The sequence below is a fragment of the Musa acuminata genome, chromosome BXJ1-3 (assembly GCF_036884655.1).
Source record: "Musa acuminata AAA Group cultivar baxijiao chromosome BXJ1-3, Cavendish_Baxijiao_AAA, whole genome shotgun sequence".
Lineage (NCBI taxonomy): Eukaryota > Viridiplantae > Streptophyta > Magnoliopsida > Zingiberales > Musaceae > Musa > Musa acuminata.
Genome location: NC_088329.1, coordinates 31,545,100 through 31,556,768, shown reverse-complemented (window position 1 = coordinate 31,556,768; position 11,669 = coordinate 31,545,100).

Here is an 11,669-nt window from a genome sequence, read left to right as displayed (position 1 = left end):
TTTTAAACATGTCTTATGTACCTGTCTTATATCAGATTGGTATCAGCGTATTTGCCCTACATCAAACATTTCTTTTTCTTTCTTAGTAATTTCACATCCAGCTCAACATTTTAATCTTAACTACACAAGCTAATTATACATGTTTTTTTAACTAAATAGTAGTTAGATTCATAAATCATGGTTGATTTAACAAATGTCTTATAAAATGTTCTTTAACATAAGAGGCACTCAATGATAACTGGATGGTCCACTGTTGATTCCCATCTAAATTAATAAATATGTATTGGTTTGAATGAAATTGCATTCCTTAGTCTTAAATTCTTAACCAATATTATAAAGCTTCCACCGTTTCTCAGTTTATAAAGCAATGCACATGATTAAAATTTAAACTTTTTTTATATTAATTAGTTAAATTGCTATTTAAACCATAAAGCAACAGTGATCATACACCATTGATAGCTGCATGTCCTTGAACTTTTTTATTTGAAAAGTTTCCTTTCAAAGAAGTTCACATGACTATGATTTTGCTCAATCCTACAAATAATCAGATTACATTTCTTTCTTTAAATTGTAAATGAAAACAACAAGATTAAAATTTTGGTCATATCCTTCTAACACTTAAGTTCTCTTTTTATACAGGATTTAGAAATTGACATTAGAAATGAACTGGACAAAACCATCAAGAGACTTTAATCACAATTCTGGTCACAAAAGGAATTAATATTATTTTGATATATCTATTCAAGAAAATCAAACTAAGAAGCAAGGTATGCAATATCGAACCGTGCCGGAGTTTCAACGTTCGCTCGGTACTGTACGATATTGTATACCATTCAGTATACCGTTCGGCATATATATATATAATTCGGTGACGTCACCTCTCTCTTCTCTCAGGCGGGACAACGTCACCTCGTTTATATATATATATAAATTAATAAATATATATTTATATATAAAAGATTATATATTTATATATTTTTTTTTTATAAAAGGCGACGTCGCCTTTTCCTTCTCCCACGCGAGGCGACATCACCTCATTTATATATATATATATATATATATATATATATACAAACACAAGGTATGCAATTTCAAATAATACTGTCCGGTACGAACGGAACGATATATACATATATATATATATATATACATACATATATATATATATATACATACATACATATATATATATTTATTTATTTATTTATTTATTTGTTTATTTATTTATTTATAAAAGGCGACATCGCGTCGCCTTTTTCGACGACATCGCCTCGCCTTTTTCGACGACGTCGCCTTTTATAAGAATATATATATATATATATATATATATATATATATATATATATAAACTCGGCGACGTCGCCTTTTATAAAAATATTTTATATATAAATATTTATAAATATATATATTTATTTATTTATAAATATTTTTATATAAAATATTTTTATAAAAGGCGACGTCGCCTTTTCCTTCTCCCACGCGGGGCGATGTCGCCAAGTTTATATATATATATATATATATATATATATATATATATATATAAACTCGGCAACGTCGCCCCTCGTGGGAGAAGGAAAAGGCGACATCGCCGAGGCGATGCGACGTCGCCTTTTATAAAAATATATATATAAATATATATAATATTTTTATATATAAATATAAATATATATATATATATTTATTAATTTATATATATATATATATATATAAACGAGCCGACGTTCGCTCGGCATACAATATCGTACTATACCGAGCGAACGTCGAAACTCCGGTACGGTACGATATTGCATACCTTGTGTATATATATATATATTTATTTATTTATTTATTTATATATAAAATATTTATATATAAAATATTTTTATAAAAGGCGACATTGAGTCACCTTGGCAACGTCGCCTTTTCCTTCTCCCACGAGGGGCGACGTCACCGAGTTTATATATATATATATATATATATATAAGATTATATATATAAGATTATATATATAAGATTATATATATTTATATATAAATATTCTTATAAAAGGTGACATCGCGTCGCATCGCCTCGGCGACGTCGTCGATAAAGGCGACGCAACGTCGCCTTTTATAAAAATATTTATATATAAATATTTATATATATATTAATAATATATATATATATATATATAGTTCGTTCCGTCCGGTAAAGGACGATCCGTGTACCGGTCAGTTGACGGACCAGTATGTACCGCCCGTACTAGACGGTATTATTCGAAATTGCATATCTTGCTAAGAAGTCTATGCAAAACTAAAGAGCTAATGAGAAAACGAGTGGACCAATTTTTGTTTCACTAATCATCCTATTTAATCCATTGGCTGATCTTTTAAGAAAAATATATAAGATAATGTTGATAATCTCACTTTAACTTTAATTTTCAAAATTTTGTTCTTATTTAGATATTAGAAATAATTATTACAAAATTCAAGACACAACTTCATTTTTTAGACCAAAATCCTCAGATTTTACCTTTTTCACACTTTAGAATGCATTTATCTATTTGCTTATCATTACAAAACTGATAATTCCCTTGATTATTTTAATGTTTTGAAAAAATCTAAAAACTACCAATTGTTTAACTCTATCTTAAATTTTCAGGATTCGATTCTACTTGTGCTTACTATTTTCTCTCAGTGAGACTAACATACACCATTGCAATGATTTGGCATGAAAAATTAATGAGGAAGAATAATTAGGTAAACAATATACCAAATGATGCTTGTGTATGTACTTTGCTGTGCTTCCATTTGTTGAATCTCGGATTTTGATTATATAATCAATTGGTGGGTTAATTGATCTAATCCATATTATTGAGTTAAGTGTGCAGGATTAACTACGATAACCAGAAAACATAAAGCAAGGATACCGGAGTCGAGCTCGATGGACGTTTAAGAGACCGAAGAATCACCGGAGATGCTGCCGGAACCAACCGAGAAGAAATCGGGAACGTGTCGGAAGTTCGCCGAAGAAATCGTCGGAGGCTCGCGGAGATCACCGAGAAGGCTCGGCTACTCGTTAAAGTCATCACAAAGATTGGGAGCTTGCAGGGAGTCCGTCGGAAGAAGTTCGTTGGAAAGTTTGTCGGAAAGCTCGCCGGAACAAGACTCGACGTTCGCGGTTAAAAAAAACTTGCTTAGGATGTTTTTTTTGTGTTATGTAGTTCACCTGTAATTAGGATTAGGATTAAGAGATAATCCTATATCCTGGTTAGGGGCCAATTGGGCCCAAAGTCAGATTTGGTTTGGGCTAAAATTAAGCCAAACCAATGAATCGGAGAGCCAGGCGGTGGCACCGCCTGGCTGGGCGGTGACACCTCCTTGGCTGGGCGGTTGCACCGTCCAGCACCCGAGCGCTGGGCGGTGGCACCGCTTGGCTGGGCGGTGGCACCTCCAGCACCGGGAACCCTAAGAGAATTCAAATTTTGGAGCCCAAATTTGAATCCTCTTGAGGCCTATAAATACCCCTCAAATCTCAGCTGAGATAACAACTTTTGAGAAGCATTTTGATTGAGAGAAAAGTCTTAGAAAGTCTTAGCAAGTCTTGTTTTCAATTTGCTAGAGAGTTCTCCTCCTTCTTTCTTATTGAAAATTTGTAAGAGGTTGAACTGCTTGTAAAAGGTTGTAAGAGGGGTGTTTACCCTTCCATTTCAAGAGATTTGCTAGTGGAAGGTGGGAGCCTCATCGAAGAGGGGCATCGCAAGTGGAGTAGGTCATTTGACCGAACCACTCTAAAAATCGGCGTAATCTCTGGTTTGCATTTTATTATTGTCATTTACATTACTGCAAATCTTCTTACTGCTTTAGTTCCTTATTACCCTTGCTGCGCAACTTTAAGAATACGCTTTCAAGTTAAACTTTTCAAGTTCCGTTCTTTTCGTACGAAAGATCTTTGTTAAAATCGAAGTTTTAATCCGCTGCACTAATTCACCCCCCCCTCTTAGTGCCGCTCCGATCCTAACAAGTGGTATCAGAGCGAGGTTATCTCTCATATTTGGTTTAATACCCAAGAGAGATGGCTTACTCCGGCATGCAAGAGGGCCACTCTATTGCACGACCACCTTTGTTTAATGGGTCGGATTACACATATTGGAAGACTCGCATGAGGATCTTCCTCATTTTTATGGACTTTGAGCTTTGGTCTATTGTTGAGAATGGATTTCAAAAATCTTCTCTTCCGATGAGCGAATGGAATGAATCGGAGAAGAAGGTTTTTGCTTTAAATGCAAAGGCTATGAATGCCTTGTTTTGTGCATTAGACAAAAACGAATTTAATCGTGTTTCAATGTGTGATTCGGCTTTTGATATTTGGAGAACTCTTGAGGTCACTCATGAAGGCACTAGCCGAGTGAAAGAGTCCAAAATCAATATCCTTGTGCACTCTTACGAACTTTTCCGAATAAAACCAAGTGAGTCCATCGGAGACATGTACACCCGGTTTACGGATGTCATCAATGGACTCAAAGCTCTTGGTAAAGATTTTACTAACTTTGAACTAGTAACTAAAATCTTAAGATCCCTCCCTAAAAGTTGGGATCCAAAAGTTACGGCCATTCAAGAGGCCAAAGACCTTAAAGCATTCCCTCTTGAAGAACTCATTGGGTCTCTAATGACCTACGAAATGACATGTCAAGCTCATGATGAGCTCGAGAACCCCCTTCCAAAGAACAGGAAGGATATGGCACTCAAATCACAAGAAGACCACTTGAAAGGAACATCAAGTGATGAGGACAGTGACAATGACATTGCACTTTTGACTCAAAAATTTAAAAAATATTTAAGAAAGAACAAATTTAAAAATAATATAAAAAATAAATTTGAACAAAAGAAGGACCAAGTGATTTGCTATGAATGCAAAAAACTGGGACACTACAAGAACGATTGTCCTCAAGCCAAAAAGAGGACATCAAAGAAGAAGGCGCTCAAGGCAACATGGGATGATTCAAGCGCATCCGAAGAAGAGGAGTCCAACACCGAGCAAGTTGCTCATTACGCGCTAATGGCTTTAGGAGAAGAGGTATGTGATTTATTTAATGAAGATTTATCTTTTGAAGAACTCTCTATCGCTTTTCATGAATTATTTGATGAATGTAGAACTGTTAGCAAGAAGTTAAGTATCTTAAAGAAAGAGCATGTTTTGCTACAAGATAAGTTTGATAGTCTTCAAACTCCTCCATGTTCTAAGTGTGAGCATTTAGAAGCAATAAAAAATGAAAATTTTCTTCTTAAGGAAAGTTTAAGGTTTGTAGCAAAGGATTAGATATGATCCTTGCACACAAGGGTCACATCGCAAATAGAAATGGAATTGGATTTGTAAAAGGATTACATCAAAATCCTACCACTTTCATAAAAGGACCTATATTACATGTTTCCTCTTATATGAAATGCAACTTCTGTTGCAAATCCGGACATATTGCCTGCAAATGTCCATTTAGGAAAATTAGTTCACAAAAATTAATATGGGTTCCTAAAGGAACTATAAAGGATTCAAAAATAAATAACAAGGTTAGTGGATCAATTTTTGAGGCACCCAAAATCAAATGGGTACCTAAAAATCATCCTCTTTTGTAGACAAACCCACAAGCTAGGAGCAAGAGATGGTATCTCGATAGTGGATGCTCAAGACATATGACTGGAGATCCATCTCATTTCTCTATGCTCACTAGCAAAGAAGAAAGGTACGTCACCTTCGGAGACAACAACAAAGGCAAAATCATTGGCAAGGGAACTATTGGTAACAAATTTAGTTTTTCCATTGATGATGTTTTACTAGTTGATGGATTAAAACATAATCTCTTGAGTATTAGTCAACTATGCGATAAAGGTTATATTGTTAGATTTGAATCAAATATGTGCATTATTGAAAAACCAAATCATAACATGACTATGATTGCTTTAAAACAAAATAATGTCTATACCATCAATCTTGATGAACTAAGTAATGAAATGTGTTTCTCCGCCGTAAATGATGATGCTTGGCTTTGGCATAGGAGATTAGGTCATGCAAGCATGAAAACAATATCGAAAATCTCATCTCAAGAATTAGTACGAGGGATTCCGAATATGAAGTTTATTAAGGATAAGGTATGCGATGCATGTCAACTAGGCAAACAAATAAAAACAAGCTTCAAACCAAAAAATCAAATTAGCACCACTAGACCATTACAATTGATCCATTTGGACTTATTTGGACCAATTGATATAACAAGTCTAGGTGGAAGCAAATATGCTTTCGTGATTGTGGATGACTACTCTAGATACACTTGAACCTATTTCTTAGCTCACAAAAATATTTGGGTAAACATAGTTTACCCAAATATTTTTGGGCCGAAGCCGTAAATACGGCTTGTTACATCATGAATAGGGTCCTAATAAGACCATCTCTATCAAAAACTCCCTATGAATTATAGAATAACAAAAAACCAAATATTTCTTATTTTAAAGTTTTTGGTTGTAAATGCTTCATTTTAAATGAAAAGGATGCCCTAGGTAAATTTGATGCTAAATCTGATGAAGGCATTTTTCTTGGTTACTCCTCCGTTTCTAAGGCCTTTCGTGTCTTTAACAAAAGGACCTTAGTAATAGAAGAGTCTATTCATGTAGTTTTTAATGAAATTTCTAATTCAAAGAAAAATGATTTTGATGATGATCTTGGTTTTGATAATATGAATTTAAACGAACCCCCTCCTCAAAATAGCCATTTGAATGCATCTTCTTCCGAAATTTCTTTACCCAAAGAATGGAAGTATGTAGATGCTCATCCAAAGGAACTAATTATAGGAGATACAACAAAAGGGGTTCAAACTCGTTCTTCTTTCAAGAATTTTTGTGCTAACGCCGCTTTCCTTTCTCAAATTGAACCTAAATGCATTGACGAAGCCTTAAAAGATAATTTTTGGGTCATTGCAATGCAAGGAGAATTGAACCAATTTGAAAGGAATGAGGTATGGAAGCTTGTTCCTAGACCAAGTGACCACTTAGTCATAGGTACTAAGTGGGTCTTTAGAAACAAGCAAGACGAAAATGGTATCGTGGTTAGAAACAAGGCTAGATTAGTGGTCAAAGGTTTCAACCAAGAAGAAGGTATCGATTACGAAGAAACCTTCGCTCCCGTGGCTCGATTAGAAGCCATAAGGATGCTCCTTGCCTATGCTAGTAGTAATAATTTTAAACTATTTCAAATGGATGTCAAAAGTGCTTTCTTGAATGGTTTTATTTCCGAAGAAGTATATGTCGAACAACCTCCCGGATTTGAAAATTCTCTACTTCCTAATCATGTATTCAAATTGACTAAAGCTCTCTATGGCTTGAAACAAGCTCCTAGAGCTTGGTATGAAAGGCTTAGTTCCTTTCTTATTTTAAATAATTTTACCAAAGGCAAAGGTGATACTACATTGTTTATTAAACATTTTGAAAATAATTTTCTTATTGTGCAAATTTATGTTGACGATATTATTTTTGGCTCTTCGGATGAATCACTATGTGAATCATTTGCCAAATGTATGAGTCATGAATTTGAAATGAGTTTAATGGGTGAATTAACTTTCTTTTTAGGATTACAAATCAAACAACTTAGTGATGGTATATTTCTTAACCAATCCAAATATACATTAGAATTATTAAAACGATTTAACATGGATAATTCAAAAGCAATAAACACCCCTATGAGCACTGCGACTAAGTTAGATATGGATGAAAATAGTGAAAATTTCGATCAAAAAACATATAAGGGAATGATAGGTAGTCTACTCTACCTCACTGCGACTAGACCAGATATTATGTTTAGTGTAGGACTTTGCGCTAGGTTTCAATCTAATCCTAAATTATCTCATCTTAAGAGTGTTAAAAGAATATTTAGGTATCTTAAAGGAACTCCAAATTTAAGATTGTGGTATCCAAAATCTGAAAAATTTGATCTAATAGCTTATGCAGACGCCGATTTTGGCGGATGCAGGATCGATAGAAAAAGTACATCCGGAACATGCCAATTTTTAGGACATGCACTTGTTTCTTGGACTTCCAAGAAACAAAATTCAGTTGCACTATCTACGGCGGAAGCCGAATACATTGCTGCAAGTGCATGTTGTGCACAAGTCATTTGGATGAAAAATACATTAGAAGACTATGGAATTCACTTTAAAAACATTCCCATAAAATGTGATAATACTAGTGCCATATGTCTTACTAAAAATCCAATTCTGCACTCTAGAACTAAGCACATCGACGTTAGGCATCATTTCATACGCGATCATGTCCTTAACAATGATGTTGTTCTAGAATTCATTGACACAAAGCATCAATTAGCAGATATATTTATAAAAGCTTTGAACGAAGATCAATTTGAATTCATTAGAAGGGAATTAGGCATGTTAAACTGTCCCTAAAATGAGCTTCACGAAAAATGACTCGTCCTTTTCCTTTCTTTTATGGATTTGATTTCTTCCTTCTTCTTCAATTCAAAATGATCCATTGAAGTATAACTTATGATCTTGAGGGAAGAAGCTAAACAAAAGGGAGGATTTTTTTTTTTTTCTTCTTTCTCCGCGGGATGCCAGCGGTGGCACCGCCAGATCCGGCGGTTGCACCGCTTGGCGCTCGGGCACCAGGCGGTGACACCGACCGGTTTGGCGGTGACACCGACCGAACGACCCCTATTAACCCGAGGGGTTAGGGCCGATGGTGACACCGCCCCCAACCCGAAAAAACACTCTCAAAACCCTCTCCCATTCCCTCTAACCCTCATTCTAACTCTTAGAAGCATTGGAGAAGGATTCTTGGTGGTCCAAGCTTTCCATCTCTCAACATAATCTCCATAAGGTAACATTTGAAATCCCTCTTTTTGGTATTCCATTTCCTCTTTTCTTTCCTCTTTTCCTTGCTTATTTTTCACAATTTCATCATCATCTTGTTTAGATTATGGCTCCTAAGAGATCAAAAGGAAAAAGGATTGAAGGAGATTCATTTAACCATGATCTTTTTAGATCAAAAGAGGTAGCCCTTAGCTTTCCAAAATTTGAAACACGATGTGTCCATAAGGGAAAATACGTTGATTTGGATGAACTAGAGGACTTAGAACCCATTAGGTGGTTTGCACACCTAGAAGCTCTACCTCTACTATAAATAGATGAACCAATCTATCCGCGATTAGTTAGATTGTTCTATGCCAACCTATATGAGGACAACGATAGCCTAAGCACTTACTGTTAGGATCGGAGCGGCACTAAGAGGGGGGGGTGAATTAGTGCAGCGGATTAAAACTTCGATTTTAATCAAAATCTTTCGTACGTTAAGAACGAAACTTGAGAAATTTAACTTGAAGGCGTATTCTTAAAGTTGCGCAGCAAGAGTAATACAAACTAAAGCAGTAAGAAGATTTGCAGTAATGTAAATGACAATAATAAAAAGCAAACCAGAGATTACGCCGATTTTTAGAGTGGTTCGGTCAAATGACCTACTCCACTTGCGAGGCCCCTCTTCGATGAGGCTCCCACCTTCCACTAGCAAGTCTCTTGAAATGGAAGGGTAAACACCCCTCTTACAACCTTTTACAAGCAGCTCAACCTCTTACAAATTTTCAATAAAAAAGAAGGAGGAGAACTCTCTAGCAAATTGAAAACAAGACTTGCTAAGATTTTCTAAGACTTTTCTCTCAATCAAAATGCTTCTCAAAAGTTGTAACCTCAGCTGAGATTTGAGGGGTATTTATAGGCCTCAAGAGGATTCAAATTTTGGGCTCCAAAATTTGAATTCTCTTAGGGTTCCCGGTGCTGGCGGTTCCACCGCCCAGCCAGGCGGTGCCACCGCCCAGCGCTCGGGTGCTGGACGGTGCAACCGCCCAGCCAAGGAGGTGTCACCGCCCAGCACTCGGGTGCTGGGCGGTGCCACCGCCCAGTTAGGCGGTGCCACCGCCTACAGTGTTTTCAGCCCGACTACAGTGTTTTCAGCCACTAGTTGGGCTTCAATCTTGGCCTAAACTAGTCCGAACTCGGGCCCAATTGGCCCCTAACCAGGATATAGGATTATCTTCTTAATCCTAATCCTAATTACAAGTGAACTACATAACAAAACACATCCTAAGCAATTTTATCAACCGCGAACGTCAAGTCTTGTTCCGGCGAGCTTTCCGACGAACTTCTTCCGACGGGGTCCAAGCACGCTCCTGAACTTGTGATGACTTTAATGAGTAGCCGAGACTTCTCGGTGATCTCTGCGAACCTCCGACGATCTCTTCGGCGAACTTCCAATAGGTTCCCAATTTCTTCTCGGTTGGTTCCATCGGCATCTCCGACGATTCTTCGGACTCTTAAAAGTTCATCGAACTTGACTCCGGTATTCTTGCTTTGTGTTTTCTGGTTATCGTAGTTAATCCTGCATACTTAACTCAATAATATGGATTAGATCAAATAACTCATCAATTGATTTTATCATCAAAATCCGAGATTCAACAATCTCCCCCTTTTTGATGATGACAATCAATTGATGACGGAGTTAAACGTAACTCCCCCTATCTATATGCCATATTATGAGAAGATAAAACACTTGAATTTCATCCATTGAATTCAAGTATAAATCGATAAGCTCTAACCGTAGAACTTATCGTTATTCTTATTAAGCATAATGTAAATGCGAAACTTTGATGAAAATCTTTTTCAAGTCGAAAGATAAGAGACAAATTTTACTATGACAAGAGATAAAGATTTTCAACTTGAATTGCATGATTATACATTTTAGACATGCATTCAATATGATCAATCAATCTTAAGATATTTTCAAGGATTTTGCAATTCATATTTTGGCATGCTATTAAGAATGATACAAGTCATCACTTTTCTCCCCCTTTGTCATCAACAAAAAGGGGAATGAGACTTGAAGCACATATTTTGTCATACAACGATTTTATCATTGAAAAATTAAGTATGCAAAAATATTTACGCAGAGTTCATTTTAGAGGAAAATTCAGCATGCATTCATATTATTTAATCTCTTCTTTCTATAAATAACAGAAATTGTAGATGTACAAGAGAGAGATTGGGATAAAAATTCAAGTAGTAATCTCACGAAGTCAAGATCATAATTCGAATACAAACTCATTTAAATCGTTAAATACATTAGAATCTCAATATTGCTTTTCAATTATCATATAAGGCATTTAAAGGATTTTGAAACATAGGAGAATGATTAATTTAAGCATACAATGTTTCAATCAAATTCAAGTCATGAATGCCAATACTTTCATATTTATCAATTCATGAATGCCAAAAGATATTATTTGTGATTCCAATTTTGCAAGATCAAGGTTATGATTTAGATAAAACTTATTTAAATCAAATTTCTAACTTGCAATTCATAATCAAGTCATCAAAATCGATTTCGAGATTTCACATGTCATATGGAATTTGAAGGAGAAGGATTAGATTCACCGAGAGATGGAAAGAAGATGAAAAACTTTATGGAAAATCCAATCAAACAAGTTTATTGTTTAGGGACAATTTAACATACCTAATTCCCTTCTAATGAATTCAAATTGGTCTTCATTCAAGGCTTTTGTGAATATATCTGCTAATTGATGCTTTGTGTCAATGAATTCTAGAACAACATCATTGTTAAGGACATGATCGCGTATGAAATGATGCCTAACATCGATGTGCTTAG